The sequence below is a fragment of the Bos indicus x Bos taurus genome, chromosome 8 (genome assembly GCF_003369695.1).
Source record: "Bos indicus x Bos taurus breed Angus x Brahman F1 hybrid chromosome 8, Bos_hybrid_MaternalHap_v2.0, whole genome shotgun sequence".
In the NCBI taxonomy this organism is placed as follows: domain Eukaryota; kingdom Metazoa; phylum Chordata; class Mammalia; order Artiodactyla; family Bovidae; genus Bos; species Bos indicus x Bos taurus.
Genome location: NC_040083.1, coordinates 77,224,126 through 77,237,087, shown reverse-complemented (window position 1 = coordinate 77,237,087; position 12,962 = coordinate 77,224,126).

The following is a 12,962-nucleotide window of genomic DNA, read 5'->3' as shown; positions in this document are numbered from 1 at the left end:
AACAGTGGAAACAGTGCCAGACTTTATTTTGGGGGGCTCCAAAATCACTGCTGATGGTGATTGCTGCTGCTGCTGCTGTTAAGTCTCTTCAGTAGTGTCTGACTCTCTGCGACCCCATAGACGGCAGCCCACCAGGCTCCGCCGTCCCTGGGATTCTCCAGGCAAGAACACTGGAGTGCATCACCATTGCCTTCTCCCGATGGTGACTTCAGCCATGAAATTAAAAGACGCTTACTCCTTGGAACGAAAGTTATGACCAACCTAGATAGTATATTCAAAAGCAGAGACATTACTTTGCCAACAAAGTTTCATCTAGTCAAGGCTATGGTTTTTCCAGTGGTCATGTATGGATGTGAGAGTTGGACTGTGACGAAAGCTGAGTGCCGAAGAATTGATGCTTTTGAACTGTGGTTTTGGAGAAGACTCTTGAGAGTCCCTTGGACTGCAAGGAGATCCAACCAGTCCATTCTAAAGGAGATCAGTCATGGGTGTTCATTGGAAGGACTGATGCTGAAGCTGAAACTCCAATACTTTGGCTACCTCATGTGAAGAGTTGACTCATTGGAAAGACCCTGATGCAGAGAGGGATGGGGGCAGGAGGAGAAGGGGCCAACAGAGAATGAGATGGCTGGATGGCATCACCTATTCGATGGACATGAGTTGGGGTAAACTCCGGGAGTTGGTGATGGACAGGGAGGCCTGGCATGCTGCGATTCATAGGGTCTCAAAGAGTCGGACACGACTGAGCGACTGAACTGAACTGAACTGATCCTTTTGAAATTATTTATATCTATTTTATCAGCTTGGTGAAAATAATAGGTAATAAATAAAACAATATGGGCTACCATATATCCCTTCCCATTTAGTTCCATCGTGTTGGTAGATTAAAATTGGCCATAGTGAGTATATTTACAACATGAAAATCATCAAATGTTACAAATCAGGCCTTTATTTATTGTTTTCTTGTCTATCTAGACTTTGGAAAGTGTTAGATAAAATGTTAATAATAGACTTAACTTTAAAATGTGCATATCTATAACTATTACATTATAAATAGCACAAAAATTGTCAACTCATGATTGACTTGCAATCATGGGTTGGCTACAGATACAAGAATTTGTCAAAAGTCAGCATTCTTTGAGAGTTAATTGGCTATATGGAATTTACAATGAAATCATTTTATACCTTTATTATAATTTGTAAATTGTGTGCTACACATCCTTCAGTAAAATTCTAACAAACATATAAAACCCAGTCGTTAAACATTTTTTAGGACATCCCTAGACAGCGGGGAGTCTAATGACAAAGTTTGAGGCTTTGATTAGAGAAATTACAGATTCAATTTGAACCTGGTCTCATGAATATTCTGTTTTGAGTGGCTCAAGTTTGGGGACATAGAACTCATAGAAAAAGAAATATAACTTAATAACATACATACTTTAAAATTCATCTTCTACCCTCTAAGAAGATTGTAACCAAGGAGGACCCTATGGGGCCTTCCCAGGGTCAGGTCCTCTCCCATATCCTCTCCTTTAGCTCCTCTCTGAAGTACCTAAATAACAGTAGCAGGGGCTCTGGGTGCAGAACACCTGGATATGGCATAAGCCCTCTTGGAGGACGTCGCCATTAACCCCACCATAGAGCAGCCAGAACTTACACAGGAATGGGAAACAACTCTTGGCTGGCACAAACAGAACCTTGTGCATACCAGGACCCAGGAGAAAGGAGCAGTGATCCCACAAGAGACTGACCCTGACTTCCCGTAAGTGTCCAGGAGTCTCGGGTGGAGCCGTGGGTCGGCAGTGGCCTGCTGCAGGGCTTGGATCACTGAGCGCAGCAGTGCTGTGCATGGGACCTTTTGAAGGAGGTTGCCATTATCTTCATTACTTCCACCATAGTTTCACCCCAGGTAAAATAACAGGGAGGGAATACAGCCCCACCCATCAACAGAAAACTGGATTAAAGATTTACTGAGCATAGCCCCACCCATCAGAACAAGACCAATTTCTCCCTCAGTCAGTCCCTCCCATCAGGAAGCTTCCCTAAACCTCTTACCCTTCTCCATCAGAGGGCAGACAGAATGAAAACACAGTCACAGGAAACTAACCAATCTGATCACATGGACCACAGCCTTGTCTAAAAATGAAACTATGAGCCATGCCATGTAGGGCCACCCAAGATGGACAGGTCATGGTGGAGAGTTCTGACAGAACGTGGTCCACTGGAGAAGGGAATGGCAAACCACTTCAGTATTCTTGCCTTGAGAACCCCATGAACAGTATTATCATGCGAGTGTATGTTCCTTGGTTCTTTGTCTCGTCACACCAAAGAGTTGGAGCGACGGACATTAAAGCCCTCGGCGCGTCACAGCTCTCTGGTCTTGGACAAACCGTGTTATAGCTCTTAAGCAAATCAGTGTTACAGCTCTATTTTATTTAGAAGATAGCAGGAGAATCCATCCTTAGAGTGTGAGGGCATGCCAACCCAAAGACTTGAAGAGAAGAGAGTGGAGGAGTGCGCAGGGAGGGGGAGAGAGAGAGAGAGAGAGAGAGAGAGAGAGAGCACATGCAGGCGGGAGAGAGAGAGTCTGTGAGAAAGCACTTTGGCTCCTCCTTTTATATTTTTTTTTCCTCCACCTGGGCCTGCCCTATGCAAATTGGGCTTAGCCAGGAGTGCTGTTTGCTCTGCCTGAAGTCTTCACTCTCGTCCTCAGACCTTCCTTTGACCTTCCTTGTCTTTTAGCCACTGCCATTTTGGACTCGTTTTCCGTATTCTACCTACCTAACAGGTCCATGAATCAAGGCAAATTGGAAGTAGTCAAACAGGAGATGGCAAGAGTGAACATCGACATTTTAGAAATCAGAGAACTAAAATGGACTGGAATGGGTGAATTTAACTCAGATGACCATAATAACTACTACTTTGGGCAGGAATCCCTTAGAAGAAATGGAGTAGCCATTATAGTCCAACAAAAGAGTCCAAAATGCAGTACTTGGATGCAATCTGAAAACCGACAGAATTATCTCTGTTCATTTCCAAGGCAAACCATTCAATATCACGGTAATCCAAGTCTATGCCCCGACCAGTAATGCTGAAGAAGCTGAAGTTAAATGGTTCTTTGAAGACCTACACAACCTTCTAGAACTAACACCCAAAAAAAGATATTCTTTTTATTATAGGGGACTGGATTGCAAAAGTAGGAAGTCAAGAAATACCTGGAGTAACAGGTAAATTTGGCCTTGGAGTACAAAATGAAGCAGGGCAAAGGCTAATAGAGTTTTGCCAAGAGAATGCACTGGTCATAGCAAACACCCTCTTCCAAAAACACAAAAGAAGACTCTACACAAGGACATCACCAGATGGTCAATACCAAAATCAGATTGATTATATTCTTTGTAGCCAAAGATGGAGAAGCTTTATACAGTCAGCAAAAAGAAGATTGGGAGCTGACTGTGGCACAGACCATGAATTCCTTATTGCCAAATTCAGACTTAAATTGAAGAAAGTAGGGAAAACCACTAGAGCACTCAGGTACGACCTAAATGAAATCCCTTACAATTATACAGTGGAACTGACAAATCAATTCAAAGGATTAGATCTAATAGACAGAGTACCTGAAGAACTATGGACAGAGGTTCATGACATTGTACAGGAGGCAGGGATCAAGACCATCCCCAAAGAAAAGAAATGCCAAAAGGCAAAATGGTTGTCTGAAGAGGCCTTACAAATAGCTGTGAAAAGAAGAGAAGCAAAAGGCAAAGGAGAAAAGGAAAGTTATACCCATTAGAATGCAGAGTTCCAAAGAATAGCAAGGAACGATAAGAAAGCCTTCATCAGTGATCAGTGCAAAGAAATAGAGGAAAACAATAGAATGGGAAAGTCTAGGGATCTCTTCAAGAAAATTAGAGGTACCAAGGAAATATTTCATGCAAAGATGGGCACAATAAAGGACAGAAATGGTATGGACCTAACAGAAGCAGAAGATATTAAGAAGAGGTGGCAAGAATACACAGAAGAACTGTACAAAAAAGATCTTCATGACCCAGATAATCACGATGGTGTGATCACTCACCTAGAGCCAGACATCCTGGAATGTGAAGTCAAGTGAGCCTTAGGAAGCATCACTACAAACAAAGCTAGTGGAGGTGATGGAATTCCAGTTGAGCTATTTCAAATCCTAAAAGATGATACTGTGAAAGTGCTGCACTCAATATGCCAACAAATTTGGAAAACTCAGCAGTGCCCACAGGACTGCAAAATGTCAGTATTCATTCCAATCCCAAAGAAAGGCAATGCCAAAGAATGCTCAAACTACCGCACAATTGCACTCATCTCACATGCTAGCAAAGTGGTGCTCAAAATTCTCCAAGCCAGGCTTCAACAGTACGTGAACCATGAACTTCCAGATGTTCAAGCTGGATTGAGAAAAGGCAGAGGAACCAGAGATCAAATGGCCAACATCCACTGGATCATCAAAACAGCAAGAGAGTTCCAGAAAAACGTCTACTTCTGTTTTATTGACTATGCCAAAGCCTTGACTGTGTGGACCACAGCAAAAACTGGAAAATTCCTAAAGAGATGGGAATATCATACCACCTGACCTGCCTCCTGAGAAATCTGTATGCAGGTCAGGAAGCAACAGTTAGAATTGGACATGGAACAAGAGACTGTTTCTAAGTAGGGAAAGGAGTACGTCAAGGCTGTATATTGTCACCCTGCTTATTTAACTTATATGCAGAGTACATCATGAGAAAAGCTGGGCTGGATGAAGTGCAAGCTGGAATCAAGATTGCAGGAGAAAGATCAATAACCTCAGATATGCAACAGACACCACACTTATGGCAGAAAGTGAAGAACTAAAGAGCCTCTTGATCAAAGTGAAAGAGAAGAGTGAAAAAGTTGGCTTAAAACTCAACATTCAGAAAACTAAGATCATGGTATCTGGTCCCATCAGTTTGTGGCAAATATGGGGAAACAGTGGAAACAGTGGCAGACTTTATTTTGGGGGGCTCCAAAATCACTGCAGATGGTGACTGCAGCTATGAAATTAAAAGACGCTTGCTCCTTGAAAGAAAGTTATGATCAACCTAGACAGCATATTAAAAAGCAGAGACATTACTTTGCCAATAACGGTCTGTCTAGGCAAAGCTATGTTTTTTCCAGTAGTCATGTATTGATGTGAGAGTTGGACTATAAAAGAAAGCTGAGCACCGAAGAATTGATGCTTTTGAAGTGTGGTGTTGGAGAAGATTCTTGGAGTCCCTTGGACTGCAAGGAGATCCAGCCAGTCAATCCTAAAGGAAATCAGTCCTGAATATTCACTGGAAGGACTGATGTTGAAGCTGAAACTCAAATACTTAGGTCACTTGATATGAAGAACTGACTCATTTGAAAAGACACTGATGCTGGAAATATTGAAGGCAGGAGGAGAAGGGAAAGACAGAGGATGAGATGGCTGGATGGCATAACCAACTCTATGGACATGCTGCTGCTGCTGCTGCTGCTGCTGCTGCTAAGTCGCTTCAGTTGTGTCCGACTCTTCGCAACCCCATGGACTGCAGCCTACCAGGCTCCTCTGTCCATGGGATTTTCCAGGCAAGAGTACTGAAGTGGGTTGCCATTGCCTTCTCCGAACAATGGACATGAGTTTGAGTAAACTCCAGGTGTTGGCGATGGACAGGGAGGCCTGGCATGCTGCATGCAGTCCATGGGGTCGCAAAGAGTCGGACACTACTGAGCAACTGAACTGAACTGAACTAATGCACATTTCCTAAGTTGTTTCATAGATGTGAAAAACCCCTACCAAATAGAAGATGTTAACTATCTGATGACCATGAGCACATAACCCCAGGCTTCCCAGAGCCTAAGGACTGATAATGTTAACCCCCGTGACACCATCCTATTACCTTACCATCCACTAATCAGAGAAATGGGCAGTAGCTGACCACAAACCCTGCAAAACCCCTCCCTCACCTGGCCTTCAAAAATGCTTGCTGAAAACTTTCAGAGAGTACAGGGTTGGGGGTTAGGTAGATAAGCAAACCATCTCCTTGCATGGCTCTTCAATAAACCTTTCCCTGCTCCAAACTTCAATGTTTCAGTTAGTTTGGCCTCACTGTATGTCAGGCACACAAACTTGTGCTTACTAGCAAGATGAGATAGCCAAACATACATATAGAAAAATTGTAAGAGACATGCAAGTGGCCTGCAATCCTAATTCAGATTTATTATTTCTATTACTTCTATGGGTGAACACACAAAATTGGTGCGACCCCCTTTTGGAATTCTCGAGAATTCCTCCAGAATACTGGAGTGGGTAGCCTTTCCTTCTCCAGGGTATCTTCTCAACCCAGGGATCAAACCCAGGTTTCCTGCATTGCAGGCAGATTCTTTACCAGCTGAGCCACAAGGGAAGCCCCAGATAGTCTAGATACGTATCAAAAGAATGATTTCAGTAAGCCCAGATTCCTGCATCTTCCCATACATAGAAAAGCACTAAATTTCTTGAGATATCTGGTTTTCTTTTAGTAACAATAATCTTTTGATAGTCCAACTACCTGGTCTTTTCTTGCAAAAACTTATATCCTGGCTACCCCTCTGCCCCCTGGCCCCTGCCCCTTCTGTGCAGTCTCTTAGAGTTATTTGAGATGTTGCTACCTGGGCTTGAACTCCTAAGAATGCCCACCAAACAAAATACAACTCTCAACCTTTAGGTTGTGCTTTGTTTTTCAGTCAAGAGTTTCATTATTATTAGTGAGTTATCAGTCAGTGAACAACCATAAAAGAGTTGAAAATTGAATGTCTAACCATTGTAATTGACATTAAGTAAAAGCATTTTAATGGATTAATTCCTTAAATCTCTAGAAGGTTGGAGGAAAGGGAAAGATTTTGTCTTGTTTTGTTTGGGACATATATATGATAATTTGGGAGGGAGAAGCTGGTCAGGAGGTACCTTCTCATTGCCCATTAGCTACATTTCCACTCCATCATAGAAGACTCCTGTCTTCAGGAGTCTTGTTCTTGTTCTTCAGGAACTTGTTCTCCCTTCTAAACATTTGTGAACTCCAAGGACAAAGCCAAAACAGAAACACTTGATGTGCTTCTCTTCCATTCTCCTTCCACCGTCTACTCTTACTTCCCCTACCACCACTCAGAGTTAAACATGAAAAATTTTAAAAGCTCTTAAGTAAATAGCTTGATTACATATAGTGATATTCATAATATAAAATTACCAAGTACAATCTGTCACTATGGATTCTCCAGAAATGTAACCTAACAAAAACATCTCAGCTCTCTGGTTCTGTTTCAGAAAACAAAAAAGAAGAAAAAAATCAGATTAAATAAATTTGAGCTTATGCAGCTCTGTTTCATTTCATTAGCACTGAGGTAACATAAAAATTGGCATAAAAACCAGGCCAACATGTAAAAGTAATAATGTCAAATACATATTTAAAGTTGATTTGTATTGAATCTTTAAAATGCACTCTGAGTTTGGTGCCCTGAATCTCAAAGCTACATTGAATACCAATAGCATAAATTCAAAAATACAATAAAAATACCAAATTTACTGAATTTACTAATGGGATAAATCACCTTTCACTCCTAATTGTTAGAGACCTTTCTATTAATAAAACCTCGGTGTTCTATTGTGACTCTACCATAGCTTATACAGTAAAGAATCTGCCTGCCTATTGCTCATCTTAGTGCTTGAGAATTATTGCTTCCCTGGTAGCTTAGAGGTTAAAGCGTCTGCCTACAATGCAGGAAACCTGGGTTCAATCCCTGGGTCAGGAAGATCCCCTGGAGAAGGAAATGGCAACCCACTCCAGTATTCTTGCCTGGAGAATCCCATGGACAGAGGAGCCTGGTGGGCTACTGTCCACGGGGTCACAAAGAGTCAGACACGACTGAGCGGCTTCACTCATAATCAAGGAAGACAGTTCACAAAAGAAGAAATACAATGATCAGATCGGCAGTGAATTTTTTTCATAATAATTAACTTCTAAGTATCTGAGATGCTGAGAAACCACAAACTCTTAAACACTCCAGGTAGGAATACGAAGCAGAAAAACTGAAAAGAAAAGAAAAGAATAGCTATCACTGAGTATTTACCATGCGGTAGGTACTGTGCTAACTGCTTTAAAATAACATTTTTACGTTATCTCTGTTTTATGAATGAGGAGATAATGATCTTCAGAAAAGGTTAAGTAACATACCCAAGAAAACAAAGATAGTGAAAAACACAACAGAGCTAGAAGGCAATTTGGCAATGAATATTAAATATCTTTTAAATTTCTATATTTTAGAGAGAGCAGTTCTCCTTGGAGTTTATCATAAAGAAATAAGCAGTGAAATAAACACTATATTAATATAATGATGTCCATTATACCATTATTTATAAGAAGGGGAAGAGGCAACAACCTAAAGGTCCAATAATAGCCAAATGGCTAGTTTCAGTGTATTATGCATTGATGCAATGGAATATTGTATGCCTATTATAAATGATGGTACAACTCTATACTTATTGAAATAGAAATCTAGTCCATGTTTAGTGGGAAAAGTGAAATACAAAGTAGTATATATAGTACAACTTTTATTAAAAATAGTGTAAGTGTGGATGGTGAAAAGACTTACTGTAGTGACCATTTTGTAGTGTATCAAATATCAAACCATTGTGTTATATATCTGAAACTAATGTCATGTATCAATTATATCTCACTTTTTAAAAAAAGCCTATTAAACCATAAAAAAATTAGCACAAGTTTTTAAAAAACTAGAAGAACATATTCCAAAATGTTAACTTATGATGTCTTGTAGTAGGATTTTGAGTGATTTATTTTGTTTACTCACATATTTTTAAATATTTCTACAATAAAAATGGACCATCTATATAAACATTTGTTTAAAAGCCATAAGAGAAGTCTAATACACTGCTCATGGGAATGTACAATAATACTACCACTGTGGAAAACTGCTCAAGAGTTTCTTACAAAATGAATCATACATCTGCAATATGATCCTGAATTCTACCCCTAGGTGTGTATCCAAGAGAAATGAAAGTGCATGTTTACACAAAGACTTGCAACAAATGTTCAAATAGCTTTATTAACAATAGCCCCAAACTGAAAGCAATTCACATATGCATCAACAGGTGAATGAATAAACAAAACATAGTATATTCACAAAATGGAATACTGAGTGAGTGAAAGTCGCTCAGTTGTGTCCAACTCTTTGCGACCCCATGGACTATACAGTCCATGGAATTCTCTAGGCCAGAATACTGGAGTGGGTAGCCTTTCCCTTCTCCAGGGGATCTTCTCAACCCAGGGATCAAACCCACGTCTCCCGCATTGCAGGCAGATTCTTTACCAGATGAGCCACTGAGCAACAAAAAAGGAATGAAATACTGATATGCCTATATACCCACCATGGATAAACCTCAAATTCATTATGCTGAGTAAAAGAAGCCAGACACAAAAGAGCACACATTATATGATGATATTTACATAAAAAGCACAGGAATGCAAACTAGTTTACAGTAACCAAAAAAAAAAAACCCCGAAAAAAACAGATCAGTGATTGCCTGAGGCCAGGAGCAGGAGGGATAGACCTCACAGACACAAGAGGAAGGGAGGATGATGATGAAAATGTTCTATATTTTGATTATGGTAGTTTTTTTAAAGGTATATATAAAATTCATCAAACTGTGTACCCTTTAAAAGCATGCAGCTTATTGTACATACATTATACTTCAATAAAGTTAAGTTTTTAAAAAGCTTATAGAAGCTTAATTCTTCAAAATATATATATACAATTTTTTTTCCTATACTCTGTATACAGGAATTTCAGGTCACCAAATTGATTTTAAACTTAATAATAACAACAATAGTTATAGCTAACATTCATAGTATTTCAGAAACTATCCTACCAAAATCCTAATTGCATTTTCACAAAAAGAAAGAAATCTATCCTAAAACTCACATGGAATTTCAAGGGACCCCCAAATAGCCAAAACAACCTTGAAAAAGAATAGCAAAGTCAGAGGTTTCACATTTCCTGATTTCAAAACTTATTGCCAAGTTCAGTAACCTAAATAGAGAAGTACCGGCATAAATATACACATGTAGAACAATGAAATAAAATAGAGACGCCCCCACAACCCCCACCAAAAAATCCTGTATATATGGGGTTTTGACAGGAATGCCAAATGTTTTTTGAGAGGAGTGCAAGATCATTCAATATCATTCCAACAAATGGTGTTGGGAAAACTGAATATCCACATGAGGAAGAATGAAGTTGAACCCTTATACACTATACATATCATACGTAAAAATTAATTCAAAATAGGTCAAAAACTAAATATAACATGAAACTCTTAGAAGAAAACATAGGTGAAAAGCTTAATGATATTGATTTGGAGTTCAAGAATGATTTCTTGGATATGACACCAAAAGCACATGCAATAAAAGAAAAAATAAACTAGACTACATCAAAGTGTAAAACTTCTGTGCATCAAGGGACACAATAAACAAAGCGAAAAGTCAACCCACATAATGAAAGAACGTATATGTATTTTATGAGATTAATGTCCAGAATATGTAAAGAACTCCAGGGACTTTCCTGGTGGACCAGTGGCTAAGACTTCATGCTCCCAATTCAGGGGGCTGGGTTCGATACCTGGTCAGGGAACCAGATCTCATCTGCCACATCTAAACAGACTGGATGACACAAGGAAGAGCTTTCGTGCTGCAACTGAGATGAAATAAATATTAAAATATTTGTTTAAAAAAGAACTCTGACAATTCAACAACAACAAAGCCAAACTAAAAAATGGACAAAGGACCCGAATAGACATTTCTCCAAATAAGCTATGCAAATGGCCAATACGCACATGAAAACATGTTCAACATCACGAAGCACCATAGGTCAAAAGAAATAGTCAACCATTTCCACTTATTATTGGCTACGTTCAGAACCTAGTAGCAATAATCTGCATGGTATCCAACACATGACACCGGGTCTCTTAAAAATGTAGGTTTCTGTAAGTTCACTGGAATGCCTAGAGCACCTCAGCAAACAGTTTGGGAACGACGGATATAAATAATCACTAAGAGTAGGAAAGAAATGTAAAAGTGAGGTTAAATACAACAACTCCAACTAAATTACATTCAAGGTTTTAGACTTGTCTGAAAACTGTGAAGTTTTTTAAAAACGTGTAGTTACAGTTTTAATAGTGCTACCATAATATGGGAAATCTTCTCACTATAATATTAAACTGTGTTGCTCAGTCTTTGGCTTTGCCCTCTAAGTCATAAATTACTCTACTTTCTTCTTCAAAATGTGCTTGATTTCAGATTTCTATTCTGTAAGATGTAACCTCAGAAAGGAGCCACTGATTGAGATGGTATTAAAAGCACTCAGATTTTAGTTTACAATTTAAATTTAGTTTATAATTTAGATTTAAAACCCCCTGGGGTACAGTTGCAGTTATGAGCAAAAATGGTATCTGTCACTTCTAGACAAAGTTAACTAAGAAACAGGCATGTCTTCACCACCCTTTCTTACTCTGCTGGCTACAAGCAGAGAACTGTGAACTCTTGAAGGATATAGAAGAAGCCTGGGTCTCTGAATGAGCTCTAGAATAGTCATCTGCTGATGAGGAACATCCACATTGTACTGTTATATTAGCAAGAAATGTACTTCTATCTTGTTAAGCTACTGATATTTTGGAGTTGGTTTCTTACAGCAATTAATACACTCCAAACTAAGGTCCATTCCTGATATAACTGAGAGTGCTTTTCAAGTATTACTATTAAGTATGACACATGCTAAATTTCCTTTGATACATCCTTATTACCACCTTGAGTAAATTCCCCATTTTCCTAGGTTGGCTAAGAGATTTTATAAATAAGTGTATATGTTTATTGAATGTCATTTTGTCAAAAACCGTGATAGGTCTGAGGTTTTACATTATTTGGAATACTACTCAGTGATAATAAGGAATGAATTACTGATACACACAATAACATGGGGAAAATCTCAAAATCATTACATTGACTAAAAGAAGCCCCACACTAACGAGTATATCAGTACTTCTTTCCTTTTTATTAACAAATAGTATCCATTTTACAGATATACTGTATATTGCCAATCCATTCATCGGTTAATGGAGATTTGAGTGGCTTTCACTATTGGCTATTATGAATAACACTGCTATGAACATTCATGTACTTTGATTATAAATCAAACATAATGTCTGATTCCATTTATATGATGTTCAAGAACAGGTAAAACTAATTTATGGTGTTTTTAAGTTAGAAAAGTGGTAAGCTAGGGGCAAGGAACTGATGTTGACTGAGAAAAGGCACAAAAAAAAACTTTCAGGACAATGAAAATGTTACATATCTTTATCTGGTGAGGATCATGAAAGTGTAGATGTATAAAAAGTCAGTGAAAAATGAGATACCACTTCCCTCGTAATAGAAATGGCTATAATAAAAAGAACAATAATAAATGTTAGTAAAGCTATAATAAAGTGGTACTCCTCATACATTTCTGGTAAAAATGTAAAATATTACAAACACTTTGGAAAATAGTTTGGCAGTGCCTCAAAATGCTGAACATAGTGTTACCATATGACTCAGCAATTCTTCCAGGTCTCTACCCAAGAGAAATATAAATACATGCCTACATAAATGTTCACAGTAGCATAATTCACTGTAACCAAAAAGTGGAAAAAGCCTAAATGGCCACCGTCTAATGAATGGATAAACAAAATATGGTACATACATAAAATGGAACTTTTTAGCAACAAAAAGGAATGAAATACTGATACTTGCTACAATACAAATAAACCTCAAAAACATTATGCTAAATGAGAGAAGCCAATCACAAAGACCACATATTGTAAGATTCCACTTAAAGGTCCAAAACAGACAAATATATTAAGATAGAAAGTAGAT